Below are 19,033 nucleotides of genomic sequence, written 5' to 3'. Positions count from 1 at the left end.
CAGTCAGCAGCGGGGCTGCATACAGAGTCAGCAGCGGGTCTGCACACGGAGTAGCAGCCAAGAGGGTCTGCATATAGAGTAAGCAGCGGGGATCTGCATAGGGAGTCAGCAGCGAGTCTGCAGGGAGAGTGACGGAGGTTACAATAGAGAAAGGAGAGAGTCTGCGGGGAGAGGAAGGAGGCTACAATAGAGTAAGCAGCCGGGGGCTACAAATACAGTGTCTACAAGAGAGTGCCGTGTGGGAGAAGACAAGAACCCAATAAAGGACACGAAGTCAGAGAGAAGCGTCTGAGTCCTTTTATTACACTGGAGTCAGAAGTGAAACGGCATGGCGAAACAATTGAGGAAAAAGAATATTCCATCTCCGGCGTCGGCTTCATCTTCCGACGACGACGATCTTCATCCTGCAGTCGGCTTGACTTCGGCAGAGGAAGAGATCCGTGAGGGTCCGGGTGTCGAGGAGGTTGCCGCGTCGTCGGACCCATCTGCTCCAAAGGACGCTGATTTAAGATGGACCCAGATGGCGGAGCAACTGGCAACTCTCAAAAACGTCATCACACAGTTGTGTGACCTTGTCACGCCAAGGGCGGCGTTGGAAGGTGATGGTGGTGATCGGCAGGAGCCCGGGTCGTCTTCGATGGCGCCGCCATCGGCCACGCGGCGCGAAGACGCCATCTTGGGCGTGGCGCACCACGGAAAGCGGGAAGCCGCCATTTTGGGACCGCCGCGACGGTCGTCCGCCATCTTGTCGACACCGCGTTGCGACGCCTTGTTGAATTTACCACCGGAGGAGTCAGCGGCGGAAGGAAGCAAGCCAAGGAGTCGCAGTCGTCACCTAACAACCGTCAAAGAATTCTCCATCGGGGGCGATTGGAGTGCGTTCGCCTGTAGATTTTTGGCGGCGGTACGTACAGCAAGGTGGACGGACGCTGAGGCACTGGAGGTGCTTCCGACTCTTCTTGATGATGAGTCCGTTCGTTTTTTTCGCTCTATAAAAGCTGCGTAGAAGAAGACTCTGCGAGGGGTGTTCGATGAAATGGCGGACGCGTACGAGCCACCGGATGACGCCCATCGCCGATTCGTGCAACGGCAACGCACACCTGAGGAGTCACCAGTGGCGTATAGGGGCGCCGTGTTGGAACTCGCTATGGCCGCTTACCCGGAGACGGAGCCTGACCTGCTGGAACCTCTCATCCTGGGGAAGATGTTGGAGTTGTCCCGAGATCTTGGCATTCCTATGCCGGCGTGCGGTCATGAAAAGCTCACGTCCCGGGCCGCGGCCAAGTGTCTGGACGCCCAGTTTAATCTCCGCCGCTGGAAACAGGTCACGGCGTGGACGGGCGGTCCTGTCGTCGATGGGGGTGCCGTAGGGTGGGACCCTACAAAGGCCGTGTATGTGCCGGATGGGAGCGGCCAGAAGGAGTTGTCGGCTGCCTCTGCTCCGTGGCCGGCCCGAAGCGGGCCGGGGCCGCGGGCTGCGCCGCTGGTGCGGCCGCGTCGGGACGGGGTGCCCGCTGCGCGCCGCTCCGACGTCGAGTGCTTCCGCTGCGGCCGTCGGGGCCATTATGCCAGGGACTGCTGGGCCCGTGTTCCGGGTCCGCCCCAGCAGGAGGCCTCGACAGCGGACGCTCCAAAGAAAGATCCTCCAGCACAGGCAAGTCGGTGCGCACCAGACACCCGGCAAGGCCCGACACCTCACTCATCGCCGTTGTTGTGCGACGCGGATGTTGTTAAATACGGGAGGCCAGTATCTGCGCCTTGTCGCTCGATAACGCAGTGGCGTAAGCTGGCTCGGCGGGTTGTCGCGGCCGCTACCGGTTCGTCCACTGTACCTGGGTCGATCCAAGGGGTGGACGTACGCATTTTGGTAAATTCCGGTGCGTCCGCGACCATTATTTCGGATGTGATATTCCATCTTTTGAACATCCCACCGGGGGCCGTGAGGCCGGCTTACGCTTCCTGCATCGCTGCAAACGGGGGTAGTATGGGCATCGTGGGCCAGGTGGACGCTAACATTTCTATCGGGGGAGTCTCGGCCTCGGGCGTTGTGTTAATTTCGAGGTCCCTGGCGGTTCCTTGCCTGTTGGGTACTGATTTTTTGGCTAAGATGCCCATTCTAATTCGAATCAATGAAAATTGCATTGAACTACCGGGGGGCCGGAAATTGGCATTTTTACAGTCTGCCTGGGGGCGACCGGCTCCTGTCGCCCAGGTGCAGGCGTTATCGGAAGTTTCGGTTGATATTCCACCTGGCTCGCAGATGCTCATTCCCTTACGATATCGGAAGCCGGTTCCGGGTCGGCAGGGTGCTTTTGGGATTTTGCTGTCGCCGTCCGCCGCTGTTACGGGCGGATTGGCGCTTGTGGGGGCGCAAACTATTGTCCGTCCAGATCAGCGGCCGTTTTTGTAGGTGTTAAATGCGAGTACTGAAAGCGTGTGTGTGCCGGCTGGTACCGTTGTGGCACATGCCACTACGGCGTTTACGGCTCAGAGTGATCTGCCGGATGGAGGGCTGGTGGGTGGTGTTTCACACGATGGAGGGGTGGATGATCGTTGGATCGCTGAATTATGTGGGGAAAATTCGGCCCTTTCCGCCGAGCAGCGTTGTGCGATTCATAAATTATTATCGAGTTATTCGGATGTGTTTAGCTCGGACGATTTGGACTTGGGACGCACCTCGCTGCTTTATCATCATATCGACACAGGGGACGCTGCCCCTATCCGCTTGAACTCGCGTCGGATGAGTCCGGCTGAGCGTGAGCATGTTCGAGGGGCAGTGGATGACATGTTGAAAGCGGATATTATATCTCCGTCTAATAGCCCGTGGGGCGCGCCTGTTGTGTTGGTTAAAAAGAAGGATGGTAAATTGCGATTTTGTGTGGATTTTCGGAAGTTGAATAAAGTGTCGGTGGCTGGTGCGTATCCCCTGCCGCGTATGGACGATTCTCTCGACGCCTTGTCAGGGGCTAAGTTTTTTTCAACGCTAGATCTCTCTTCGGGCTTCTGGCAGCTCCCCCTTGACGAACCCTCGCGAGAAAAGACTGCTTTCCGTACGCCGCAGGGGTTATTCCAATTTAACTGTCTTCCGATGGGGTTGAATGCGGCCCCTGCCACTTTTCAGAGGTTGATGGAGTTGGTATTAACGGGGTTGCAGTGGGAGACATGTCTGATTTATTTAGATGATATTATTGTCTTCAGCCGCACATTTGATGAGCATTTACTGCGGTTGGAGGCTGTATTCACCAGAATGCGTTCTGCTAATTTGAAATTCAAGCCAAAGAAATGTCACCTACTGCAACACTCCGTTCGATACTTGGGACATATTGTTAGTGCGGACGGGGTGGCCACGGATCCGGAGAAAACTGCGTGTGTCCGTGATTGGGCAACCCCGGCCACGGTGGGTGATGTGCGTCGGTTTTTGGGGTTCGCCTCGTATTATCGGAGGTTTGTTCCGAATTTTGCTACTATCGCGAGGCCTTTGCATCTCCTTACTGGGAAGGGACATAAATTTGCTTGGGGACCGCCGGAGGAGGCGGCGTTTCGGAGCCTGCGCGATTTACTGGCTACTGCACCGACGTTGGATTATCCGGATTTTGAACATCCTTTCATTCTGGATACTGATGCAAGTGACACTGGTATTGGGGCGGTGTTGTCCCAGTCGAAAGGTGGAGTTGAGCGCGTGGTGGCGTATGGGAGTCGGGTTTTGTCTCCCGCGGAAACCCGCTACTGCGTCACTCGCAGGGAACTTTTGGCCATTGTTTCTCCGCCAATTTCGACCGTATCTGTACGGTCGGTCGTTTATTGTCCGCACGGACCATGCGGCCTTGCAGTATGCTCTTAAGATGGACCAGCCATCCAGGCAATTGGCGAGGTGGCTGGACACGCTGCAAGAATTTTCCTTCCAAATTCACCATCGGAAGGGTGTGCGTCACGCTAACGCGGACGCACTTTCCAGGTTGCCGCAACAATCCCCTTGTGCGTGTGCGTCGGGGACGCATAGGTGTGGACCGATTCAGCTCCCCCCTCAGCCTGTCGCGCTGGCGGTGGATGTTCTTGAAACTCCGCTTACACCGGGACCGGTTGATGGGGGACCGGCTGATGGGATTTTGCGTCTCCCGCGGTCTGTGTGGATTCGGGAGCAAATGTTGGACGATTCCTTGGTGACGTTACGAAAACGAACGGAGAAGGCAAGTAAGGGACTCGGTGCGGGTGGTGTACCGGAAACTGCTCTCCGAGATGGGTTGCTGATGTGGAGGGAAGGGATACAGGAACACTGGCGTCTCGTTGTACCTGCGTCATTGCGGTACGAATTGATTAGATCTCTGCATTGTGACACACTTTTACATCTGGGGGTGCAGAAAACCCTATTGACGCTGCAGCGAGACTATTATTGGCACGGCATGACGACAGATGTCGTCGGTCACGTTCGCGCGTGTCCCGATTGTGCCCGCCGTAAGCCGCCTAAACATCCATATGTTCCGCCGATACAATCGATTCAAGTATCTCGGGTTAATGAGCTGGTGGCGTTAGATATTTTGGGACCCTTTCCGCCATCCGCTAAGGGAAATAAGTATTTACTGGTGGGGGTGGAGTACCTCTCCCGCTGGCCGATGGCCTGGCCTTTGCCTGACCAGTCAGCGGCGTCTATCACTGACGCCTTTCTATTTGGGTATGTAATGGACAAGGGGGCGCCGGAGAGGCTCCTTACAGATCAAGGGCGTAACTTTTCGTCCAAATTGTTGGGGGAGGTGTGTGCGGCTCTTGGAACTAAAAAGATACGGACATCCCCCTACCACCCACAAACGGATGGTATGGTGGAACGGTTGAATCGGACTCTGTCCGCCATGCTGTGCCATACAGTCGGGGAAAATCAATATGATTGGGATTTGCATATCCCTGGGGTGCTTTCGGCATATCGCATGACGCCGCACGCGGCTACTGGATACTCGCCGTTCTTTCTTATGTATGGCCGTGAAAATGTGCCGCCGATTAATGAGCAGTTGGGAACCGGTGCGAGGGGACCTGTTAAGCCTCTTCCTGAGTATATTCAGGACAACGTTCGCCGTGTCACTGAGGCGAGGGAAAGAGCCCGCATGGCTACGGCCAAAGCCCAGGCCAGGAATGAGCGGTGTGCCCGACGTTCAAAGGGGGAGTGCCCCTGGAAAACGGGGGACCTGGCCTGGCTTCATTGCCCACAGGTGCGGCCAGGTACCTCTCCTAAATTACATAAACCATGGCAAGGACCGGTCCGCCTCATTGAGGTTCCCAACCCACAGTCGGCGCGTGTTCGGGTTGGTTCGCGGCGCTGGTTCGTGCATACATCCCGGTTGAAGCTGTACATTGCCCCGCGACCGGATGCGTCATCTCCCGAGGTTGCCTTGCCGGGGTCTGTTGCTGCCGACTCGCCCTTGCCTGTGCCTGCTGACCTTGCAAGAGCGCCTGTCGTACCCTTTGCAGACAAGCCGGCCGTGACGCCGCACGAAGGAGGACGTTCCGCTCGTGGGATGCCGACCGGAGCCGCAGAACCTACGGGACCTGCAGCTCTTCCTATCCCTCCGCGGACGCGATTACGGGACGTCTCTGAACGCGACCGGGACAGTGGCGGGCCTCCAATGGCGACGGATGAACTTGCTCCCGTCGCCCTTAAAACCCTGCCACGTTCCCGCTCGGCGGGTGGGCTGCCGACCGTCCGGGACGGCCCGGCTACCCGTACTCGCTCGAAATCAACTCACGTTTCGTTAAATTGTGTTGTGTTGTGTTCTTGTTATATTGTTGTTGCATGCTTCGTGTCTTTTTACGTGTTGGTCCTTTACACCCGCATTGCTTGTCAAGTTGCATTTCAGCCGAGGTCGGCTGGATTTTCTTTATGGGGGAGGGTGATGTAATGCGGGAGTAAACGGCCCTCCGGAGGTGACGTCATGAGGGGAGGAGTTAGGTCACGTGGGGGGAGAGGGGTTAAGCTATAGAGGGAGGGGAACCGGAAGAGGAGAGGGAGTGACGGGGGACCAGGAACGAGAGAGGCCACGAAGGGCGAAAGCGGAGGGTGGCGAGATCGCCACGGGTACGAGGGAGCGAGGATCGGCACCGTTGGCCAGCGGTGACCGACCCGAAGCAGCGAGGAGGCTGCAGTCAGCAGCGGGGCTGCATACAGAGTCAGCAGCGGGTCTGCACACGGAGTAGCAGCCAAGAGGGTCTGCATATAGAGTAAGCAGCGGGGATCTGCATAGGGAGTCAGCAGCGAGTCTGCAGGGAGAGTGACGGAGGTTACAATAGAGAAAGGAGAGAGTCTGCGGGGAGAGGAAGGAGGCTACAATAGAGTAAGCAGCCGGGGGCTACAAATACAGTGTCTACAAGAGAGTGCCGTGTGGGAGAAGACAAGAACCCAATAAAGGACACGAAGTCAGAGAGAAGCGTCTGAGTCCTTTTATTACACATATTATCATTATTATTTAATAGGCATTCTATTTTTTTACCTTAAGAAACAGAGTAATAATATCTGTGCTCATCTGTCTCTCTGTAATTCCCTTCCCGGCATGCATCTCTCGATGCTGATTTTCACTTCTCAGCTATTATTCCACGTGCATTGTCAGAGTCCATCTGTTCATATGCCATGGCAGGCAATGTGCAAACCTGTCAACCCATACGGTTTACCCCGTATTCTTGTACAGGGAAATTGAGTTTTCAGGTCCATATGGCGAACAGACGTTTCAATGTGGGACTTGCAGGATGAACGTTGAGATTTAGAAGGGGCACGGGGTGACCGACAAGGACCGAGTTGGTCTGTAATGAGGTCGGAGCACTGATAAGGGCTTGACAGGTATGAATATGCACCAGTTGAGAATGTTATTTCGGCAAACTGCTCCGTCGTTGTGCATCACAGTAGCAAGTCAGTAGCAACTTCAGCGCGTTCCAAACAGCACCCCACTCCGCCCTTGCTCTCTTCATTAGTGAACTCTTTCGATCCTGTTCCGCCTTCAATAATTGCCCTCGATATACACAAACTCTGCTGGGGTGTTCCTGTTGTGTACCTCCAACGGTTTGTTCAGTACGCTAAAAGGATCGAACATCCTCACCCCCCCCACCCCCCATTCACACTTGCAATTTCTATTTTCCACATTGCTGTACTTTGTTGTATTCGTTTTGCTTTTCGCCACTTTGGTGACCCGGGTCACCTCTTGCAAGGATATGCTAATGCCCGTCCCTTGAGTTCCCACGCGGTTCAATACAAAAATAAACTTGAAAACTTGACGCACATCATCATCCACCAAAGACAAAGATCCCCCGTGTCGCCTTAACAGACTGTGTGATGCCGCCGCCACGAAGCCGTTCAACAGGCGCCCTAGCTACGACCTCGCCACCACCAAGCGACGGAGCCAACCCCGCGTCCCCCTCACCTCACCTCACATGAACACACCAGCACGCATTCCCCCCCCCCCCATAGAGCTCCGAGGGGAAGTCACCTGGCCGACCGGTTTTAATCCGAGAAACCCTTATCGGGATAACTTTCACGGTTTCCGGTGACCAGGAAATTGGACGACCTCCCCCGATGCTACTTCGCGGCGCTGCGACCGGCATTAAGATTGGAAGGTCGCAGCGAGGGGCCACTCGGCCATCGCGGGTGAAACGCACCCCACACACCCCACAGACGCAAGTATCGACGGGGCAGGCAGAGGGGCATAAGCATTGTAATGGAGGAGCATAATTAGAATAAACACCACACACGCAGCACATCTGATTAGCATAGCAAGGGCGCCCGGAACCGCCACACGCGCCCTGACGGGCGCGCGCCCATTGTTAAAGAAAAACTGGGAGGGGGCCACCACCACGGTCGGAGCAGCATCCCTTTGATGTAGGAACGATAAAAAGGGGGCGAAAACGGGAGATCGCCCGCTCTTGCTCCAGCATCAGGCCACAAGACGCTCTCCAGCCCAGCGACCCGAACGTCCGTGCGACACATCGAGGTACGCTGCGAGCACGGGATCAACGGACCGCCGTGGGCACCTAACCGTGAGTAAGAAGGTGAATTAGGGTCATAGGCAGACAAATCGGGAATAGGCATAAAGGTGTCAGCGTAGGCCAGCCTCGTCGATACGTACTGATTTAACAACAAGTCCCAGGTAGCAGACAATAAATCATTAAAAGCTGATCGTGGCCTCGTGTGATCTCGTTGAGAGGTGTGTCGCGTGTGGAGCTGTGTGTGGGTGTGGAGAGGGTGTCGCGTGTGGAGCCGTGTGTGGGTTACAGGTGCGCGATTAGGAAAGGGAGGTATCGTGGTAGCGTGAAGGGGGGCATAATACTACTCGGTAACTAACCATGCCTACTACGCGGACCCGCGGTGGAGGGGAATCCTCGAGCGACGGCTCCCACACCATGGGTGAGGAACTCAGCAGCGGTTCGCCTAGCAGCGGGGGGGCGAGTAATGATGTTAGCCCGGCCGTTAGCATTATCGAGGGAAGGATCTCGGGGGCCAGCGACCCCGACAACTGTTTGGGCAAATGCTGTTAGCGAGCACCTATCAAGGCCAGCACAGCACACGAGGGGGTGGGTGGCCAACACCACGGCCGACCGCCTTTGTCTCCCCCAGTGGCGACGTTTACATGTGGGGGTCGCTGGCCCCCGAGATATCTCCCTCTAGAATGCTAACGGCCGGGCTAACATCATTACTCGCCCCCCCGCTGCTAGGCGAACCGCTGCTGAGTTCCTCACCCATGGTGTGGGAGCCGTCGCTCGAGGATTCCCCTCCACCGCGGGTCCGCGTAGCAGGCATGGTTAGTTACCGAGTAGTATTATGTCCCCTTCACACTACCACGACACTTCCCTTTCCCAATCGCGCACCTGTATCCTACACGTAGCGAACGTACGCCCACACCCACACACAGCTCCACACGCGACACCCTCTCTTGCGCCGCTCTGCGCAGCGCTCCCACGTGGCGAACCACTGTGTACACAGCACCACACGCGTTCACACTTCTCAACGAGATCATACGAGGCCACGATCAGCTATTAATGATTTATTTTCGGCTACCTGGGAATTGATGTTAAATCAGTATGAATCGACGAGGCTGGCCTATTCTACTACCCCTGGACCTATTCCCTATTTATCGGCTTATAATACTAATTCACCTTCTTACTCACGGTTCGAAGTATCCGGTGTCTCGTGGATTCTCCTCGCTGCTCGTCTGGGCACGTCGCACGGACGTCCGGAGGGCAGAGCTGGGAGCCGCCTTGACCGCTGGCTTCTTGGAGTGAGATCCCCTCTACCTTGCTACCTTCGCTTTTTATCCTATCTCCCCGTCCCAGGGCTCCACCTCCCCCAGCACTCTTCGCTCCTTCCCGCGTTTATGCGCGGCACATATTCGAATCAGCTCCATTCTCATGCCTCCCCATCACAATGGGTGGTTGGCTTGACTGCGCCGGTGCATGCCTTTGTCATGCCAATTAGGTCGCGGTGTCCATCACAAAGGCTTGCCGTGGGATTTTATATACGGACCTCCGTGTACCTCCGCTTATTCTTAATTCCAGCCTTTACTCGCCAACTTCCTTAATTTCCCTAATAATGGTGCCTACGCGCTCAAGCGTAATTATCCTAACCATCAGCGACTACGCGCAAGAGCCCCTGCGGTCATGCTAATCATGCCGTCCCGTCCCTCCCCTGCCTGCCTCGTCGATACGTGCGTGGGTGTGGGGGGGTGCGTTTCAACCACAGTGGCCGAGTGGCCCCTTGCCGCGACCTTGCAATCTTAATGCCGGTCGCAGCGCTGCGAAGTAGCATCGGGGGAGGTCGTCCAATTCCCTGGTCACCGGAAACCGTGAAAGTTATCCCGATAAGGGCTTCTCGGATTAAAACCGGTCGGCCAGGTGACTTCCCCTCGGAGCTCTAAGGGGGGGTGGGGGGGGGGGGAAATGCGTGCGGGTGTGTTCATGTGAGGTGAGGTGGGGGGACGCGGGGGTCGGCTCCGTCACTTGGTGGTGGCGAGGTCGTAGGTGGGGCGCCCGCCGAGCGGCTTCGTGGCGGCGGCATCACATAGACATCGAACCAGGGACTCCTTTGAGGCTGAGTCGACCTCGGGGGATGCCCAGGACCGGCTCAGATAACAATCGTCACTGGGTGTTCAAGGTGTTCGCCGCGAGCGGGAATCGAACCCGTGTGGCCGGGTTCGTAGTTCAGCACCAGCGCAGGGCCCTCGTGGCCACACGCTGCTGCTGCTGTCAAACAGCACTACGGATTGACTCGCCGACACAACAACAACAACAACACCACACGTGATGACACAACAACACCCCGCGTGTGGTGACACAACAACAACACCACGCGTGTGGTGACACAACAACACCACCACGCATGTGGTGACACAACAACACCCCGCGTGTGGTGACACAACAACAACACCACGCGTGTGGTGACACAACAACAACAACACCCCGCGTGTGGTGCACAACAACACCACCACACGTGTGGTGACACAACAACACCCCGCGTGTGGTGACACAACAACACCACCACGCCTGTGGTGACACAACAACACTACGCGTGTGGTGACACAACAACAACACCCCGCGTGTGGTGACACAACAACACCCCGCGTGTGATGACACAACAACACCACACGTGTGGTGACACAACAACAACACCACCACACGTGTGGTGACACAACAACAACAACACCCCGCGTGTGGTGACACAACAACACCACCACGCGTGTGGTGACACAACAACACCACACGTGTGGTGACACAAAAACAACACCACCACGCGTGTGGTGACACAACAACAACACCACCACGCGTGTGGTGACACAACAACACCACCACGCGTGTGGTGACACAACAACACCACACGTGTGGTGACACAACAACACACGTGTGGTGACACAACAACACCACATGTGTGGTGACACAACAACAACACCACACGTGTGATGACACAACAACACCACACGTGTGGTGACACAACAACACCACATGTGTGGTGACACAACAACAACACACGTGTGGTGACACAACAACAACAACACACGTGTGGTGACACAACAACACCACATGTGTGGTGACACAACAACACCACATGTGTGGTGACACAACAACACCACATGTGTGGTGACACAACAACAACACACGTGTGGTGACACAACAACAACACACGTGTGGTGACACAACAACAACAACACACATGTGGTGACACAACAACACCACACGTGTGGTGACACAACAACAACAACACACGTGTGGTGACACAACAACAACACACGTGTGGTGACACAACAACAACACCACACGTGTGGTGACACAACAACAACACCACATGTGTGATGACACAACAACAACACCACACGTGTGATGACACAACAACAACACACGTGTGGTGACACAACAACAACACCACACGTGTGGTGACACAACAACAACACCACATGTGTGATGACACAACAACAACACCACACGTGTGGTGACACAACAACAACACCACACGTGTGATGACACAACAACAACAACACACGTGTGGTGATACAACAACAACACCACACGTGTGGTGACACAACAACAACACCACATGTGTGATGACACAACAACAACACCACACGTGTGGTGACACAACAACAACACCACACGTGTGATGACACAACAACAACACCACACGTGTGGTGATACAACAACAACAACACACGTGTGGTGATACAACAACAACACCACACGTGTGATGACACAACAACAACACCACACGTGTGGTGATACAACAACAACACCACACGTGTGATGACACAACAACAACACCACACGTGTGGTGATACAACAACAACACCACACGTGTGGTGATACAACAACAACACCACACGTGTGGTGATACAATAACAACACCACACGTGTGGTGATACAACAACAACAACACACGTGTGGTGACACAACAACAACACCACACGTGTGATGACACAACAACAACACCACACGTGTGGTGATACAACAACAACACCACACGTGTGATGACACAACAACAACACCACACGTGTGGTGATACAACAACACCACACGTGTGATGACACAACAACAACACCACACGTGTGGTGATACAACAACAACACCACACGTGTGATGACACAACAACAACACCACACGTGTGGTGATACAACAACAACACCACACGTGTGGTGATACAACAACAACACCACACGTGTGGTGATACAATAACAACACCACACGTGTGGTGATACAACAACAACAACACACGTGTGGTGACACAACAACAACACCACACGTGTGATGACACAACAACAACACCACACGTGTGGTGATACAACAACAACACCACACGTGTGATGACACAACAACAACACCACACGTGTGGTGATACAACAACACCACACGTGTGATGACACAACAACAACACCACACGTGTGGTGATACAACAACAACAACACACGTGTGGTGACACAACAACAACACCACATGTGTGGTGACACAACAACAACAACACCACACGTGTGGTGACACAACAACAACACCACATGTGTGGTGACACAACAACAACACCACATGTGTGGTGACACAACAACAACAACACCACACGTGTGGTGACACAACAACAACAACACACGTGTGGTGATACAACAACAACAACACACGTGTGATGACACAACAACAACAACACACGTGTGGTGACACAACAACAACAACACACGTGTGATGACACAACAACAACAACACACGTGTGATGACACAACAACAACAACACACGTGTGTTGTTGTTGTTGTATCACCACACGTGTGGTGATACAACAACAACAACACACGTGTGGTGATACAACAACAACAACAACACACGTGTGGTGACACAACAACAACAACACACGTGTGGTGACACAACAACAACAACACACGTGTGATGACACAACAACAACAACACCACACGTGTGGTGACACAACAACAACACCACATGTGTGGTGACACAACAACAACAACACCACACGTGTGGTGACACAACAACAACAACACACGTGTGGTGATACAACAACAACAACACACGTGTGATGACACAACAACAACAACACACGTGTGGTGACACAACAACAACAACACACGTGTGATGACACAACAACAACAACACACGTGTGATGACACAACAACAACACCACACGTGTGGTGATACAACAACAACACCACACGTGTGATGACACAACAACAACACCACACGTGTGGTGATACAACAACAACACCACACGTGTGGTGATACAACAACAACACCACACGTGTGGTGATACAACAACAACACCACACGTGTGGTGATACAACAACAACAACACACGTGTGGTGACACAACAACAACACCACACGTGTGATGACACAACAACAACACCACACGTGTGGTGATACAACAACAACACCACACGTGTGATGACACAACAACAACACCACACGTGTGGTGATACAACAACACCACACGTGTGATGACACAACAACAACACCACACGTGTGGTGATACAACAACAACAACACACGTGTGGTGACACAACAACAACACCACATGTGTGGTGACACAACAACAACAACACCACACGTGTGGTGACACAACAACAACACCACATGTGTGGTGACACAACAACAACACCACATGTGTGGTGACACAACAACAACAACACCACACGTGTGGTGACACAACAACAACAACACACGTGTGGTGATACAACAACAACAACACACGTGTGATGACACAACAACAACAACACACGTGTGGTGACACAACAACAACAACACACGTGTGATGACACAACAACAACAACACACGTGTGATGACACAACAACAACAACACACGTGTGTTGTTGTTGTTGTATCACCACACGTGTGGTGATACAACAACAACAACACACGTGTGGTGATACAACAACAACAACAACACACGTGTGGTGACACAACAACAACAACACACGTGTGGTGACACAACAACAACACACGTGTGATGACACAACAACAACAACACCACACGTGTGGTGACACAACAACAACACCACATGTGTGGTGACACAACAACAACAACACCACACGTGTGGTGACACAACAACAACAACACACGTGTGGTGATACAACAACAACAACACACGTGTGATGACACAACAACAACAACACACGTGTGGTGACACAACAACAACAACACACGTGTGATGACACAACAACAACAACACACGTGTGATGACACAACAACAACAACACACGTGTGGTGACACAACAACAACAACACACGTGTGATGACACAACAACAACAACACACGTGTGGTGACACAACAACAACAACACACGTGTGATGACACAACAACAACAACAACACACGTGTGATGACACAACAACAACAACACACGTGTGGTGACACAACAACACACGTGTGGTGACACAACAACAACACCACACGTGTGGTGATACAACAACAACAACACACGTGTGATGACACAACAACAACAACACACGTGTGGTGACACAACAACACACGTGTGGTGACACAACAACAACAACACACGTGTGGTGACACAACAACAACACACGTGTGATGACACAACAACAACAACACACGTGTGGTGACACAACAACAACAACACACGTGTGATGACACAACAACAACAACACACGTGTGGTGACACAACAACACACGTGTGGTGATACAACAACAACAACACACGTGTGGTGATACAACAACAACACCACACGTGTGATGACACAACAACAACAACACACGTGTGGTGATACAACAACAACACCACACGTGTGATGACACAACAACAACAACACACGTGTGGTGACACAACAACAACACCACACGTGTGATGACACAACAACAACAACACACGTGTGGTGATACAACAACAACAACACACGTGTGGTGACACAACAACAACACCACACGTGTGGTGACACAACAACAACACCACACGTGTGATGACACAACAACAACAACACACGTGTGGTGATACAACAACAACAACACACGTGTGGTGACACAACAACAACACCACACGTGTGGTGATACAACAACAACACCACACGTGTGGTGATACAACAACAACACCACACGTGTGGTGATACAACAACAACAACAACACACGTGTGGTGATACAACAACAACACACGTGTGGTGATACAACAACAACACACGTGTGGTGATACAACAACAACACCACACGTGTGGTGATACAACAACAACAACAACACACGTGTGGTGATACAACAACAACACCACACGTGTGGTGATACAACAACAACAACAACACACGTGTGGTGATACAACAACAACAACAACACACGTGTGGTGATACAACAACAACACCACACGTGTGGTGATACAACAACAACAACAACACACGTGTGGTGATACAACAACAACAACAACACACGTGTGGTGATACAACAACAACACCACACGTGTGGTGATACAACAACAACAACACACGTGTGGTGATACAACAACAACAACACACGTGTGGTGATACAACAACAACACCACACGTGTGGTGATACAACAACAACAACACACGTGTGGTGATACAACAACAACAACACACGTGTGGTGATACAACAACAACACACACGTGTGGTGATACAACAACAACAACAACACACGTGTGGTGATACAACAACAACAACAACACACGTGTGGTGATACAACAACAACAACACACGTGTGGTGATACAACAACAACAACACACGTGTGGTGATACAACAACAACACCACACGTGTGGTGATACAACAACAACACCACACGTGTGGTGATACAACAACAACACCACACGTGTGGTGATACAACAACAACAACAACACACGTGTGGTGATACAACAACAACAACACCACACGTGTGGTGATACAACAACAACAACAACACACGTGTGGTGATACAACAACAACAACAACACACGTGTGGTGATACAACAACAACACCACACGTGTGGTGATACAACAACAACACCACACGTGTGGTGATACAACAACAACAACAACACACGTGTGGTGATACAACAACAACAACACACGTGTGGTGATACAACAACAACACCACACGTGTGGTAATACAACAACAACAACACACGTGTGGTGACACAACAACAACAACAACACACGTGTGGTGATACAACAACAACACCACACGTGTGGTGATACAACAACAACACCACACGTGTGGTAATACAACAACAACAACACACGTGTGGTGACACAACAACAACACCACACGTGTGGTGATACAACAACAACAACACACGTGTGGTGATACAACAACAACAACACACGTGTGGTGATACAACAACAACACCACACGTGTGGTAATACAACAACAACAACACACGTGTGGTGACACAACAACAACACCACACGTGTGGTGATACAACAACAACACCACACGTGTGGTGATACAACAACAACAACAACACACGTGTGGTGATACAACAACAACACCACAAGTGTGGTGATACAACAACAACACCACACGTGTGGTAATACAACAACAACAACACACGTGTGGTGACACAACAACAACACCACACGTGTGGTGATACAACAACAACACCACACGTGTGGTGATACAACAACAACAACACACGTGTGGTGATACAACAACAACAACACACGTGTGGTGACACAACAACAACAACACACGTGTGGTGACACAACAACAACAACACACGTGTGGTGACACAACAACAACAACACACGTGTGATGACACAACAACAACAACACACGTGTGGTGACACAACAACAACAACACACGTGTGGTGACACAACAACAACAACACACGTGTGGTGACACAACAACAACAACACACGTGTGATGACACAACAACAACAACACACGTGTGATGACACAACAACAACAACACACGTGTGGTGATACAACAACAACAACACACGTGTGGTGATACAACAACAACAACACACGTGTGGTGACACAACAACAACACCACACGTGTGGTGACACAACAACAACAACACACGTGTGGTGACACAACAACAACAACACACGTGTGATGACACAACAACAACACCACACGTGTGATGACACAACAACAACAACACACGTGTGGTGACACAACAACACACGTGTGATGACACAACAACAACAACACACGTGTGGTGACACAACAACAACAACACACGTGTGGTGACACAACAACAACAACACACGTGTGATGACACAACAACAACAACACACGTGTGGTGACACAACAACAACAACACACGTGTGATGACACAACAACAACACACGTGTGGTGACACAACAACAACAACACACGTGTGATGACACAACAACAACACCACACGTGTGATGACACAACAACAACACCACACGTGTGATGACACAACAACAACAACACACGTGTGGTGACACAACAACAACAACAACACACGTGTGGTGACACAACAACAACACCACACGTGTGGTGACACAACAACAACACCACATGTGTGGTGACACAACAACAACAACACCACACGTGTGGTGACACAACAACAACAACACACGTGTGGTGACACAACAACAACAACACACGTGTGATGACACAACAACAACACCACACGTGTGGTGACACAACAACAACACCACACGTGTGGTGACACAACAACACCACGCGTGTGGTGACACAACAACAACACACGTGTGATGACACAACAACAACAACACACGTGTGATGACACAACAACACCACACGTGTGATGACACAACAACAACACCACACGTGTGATGACACAACAACACCACACGTGTGATGACACAACAACAACAACACACGTGTGATGACACAACAACAACACACGTGTGGTGACACAACAACAACAACACACGTGTGATGACACAACAACAACACACGTGTGATGACACAACAACAACAACACACGTGTGATGACACAACAACAACAACACACGTGTGATGACACAACAACAACAACACACGTGTGGTGACACAACAACAACACCACACGTGTGATGACACAACAACAACAACACACGTGTGATGACACAACAACAACACCACACGTGTGATGACACAACAACAACAACACACGTGTGATGACACAACAACAACAACACACGTGTGATGACACAACAACAACAACACACGTGTGATGACACAACAACAACAACACACGTGTGATGACACAACAACAACAACACACGTGTGGTGACACAACAACAACAACACACGTGTGATGACACAACAACAACAACACACGTGTGATGACACAGCAACAACAACACACGTGTGATGACACAACAACAACACCACACGTGTGATGACACAACAACAACAACACACGTGTGATGACACAACAACAACAACACACGTGTGATGACACAACAACAACACCACACGTGTGGTGACACAGCAACAACAACACACGTGTGATGACACAACAACAACAACACACGTGTGATGACACAGTAACAACACCACACGTGTGATGACACAACAACAACAACACACGTGTGATGACACAACAACAACAACACACGTGTGATGACACAACAACAACAACACACGTGTGATGACACAACAACAACAACACACGTGTGGTGACACAGCAACAACAACACACGTGTGATGACACAACAACAACAACACACGTGTGATGACACAACAACAACAACACACGTGTGATGACACAACAACAACAACACACGTGTGATGACACAACAACAACACCACACGTGTGGTGACACAACAACAACAACACACGTGTGGTGACACAGCAACAACAACACACGTGTGATGACACAACAACAACAACACACGTGTGATGACACAACAACAACAACACAACAACAACACCACACGTGTGGTGACACAACAACAACAACACACGTGTGGTGACACAACAACAACACCACACGTGTGATGACACAACAACAACAACACACGTGTGATGACACAACAACAACAACACACGTGTGATGACACAACAACAACACAACAACAACACCACACGTGTGGTGACACAACAACAACAACACACGTGTGATGACACAGCAACAACACCACACGTGTGATGACACAACAAC

Source organism: Lethenteron reissneri, chromosome 13 (assembly GCF_015708825.2).
Source record: "Lethenteron reissneri isolate LAM-NWPU_2019-01 chromosome 13, ASM1570882v1, whole genome shotgun sequence".
In the NCBI taxonomy this organism is placed as follows: Eukaryota; Metazoa; Chordata; class Hyperoartia; order Petromyzontiformes; family Petromyzontidae; genus Lethenteron; species Lethenteron reissneri.
This window is presented reverse-complemented; position numbering follows the sequence as displayed.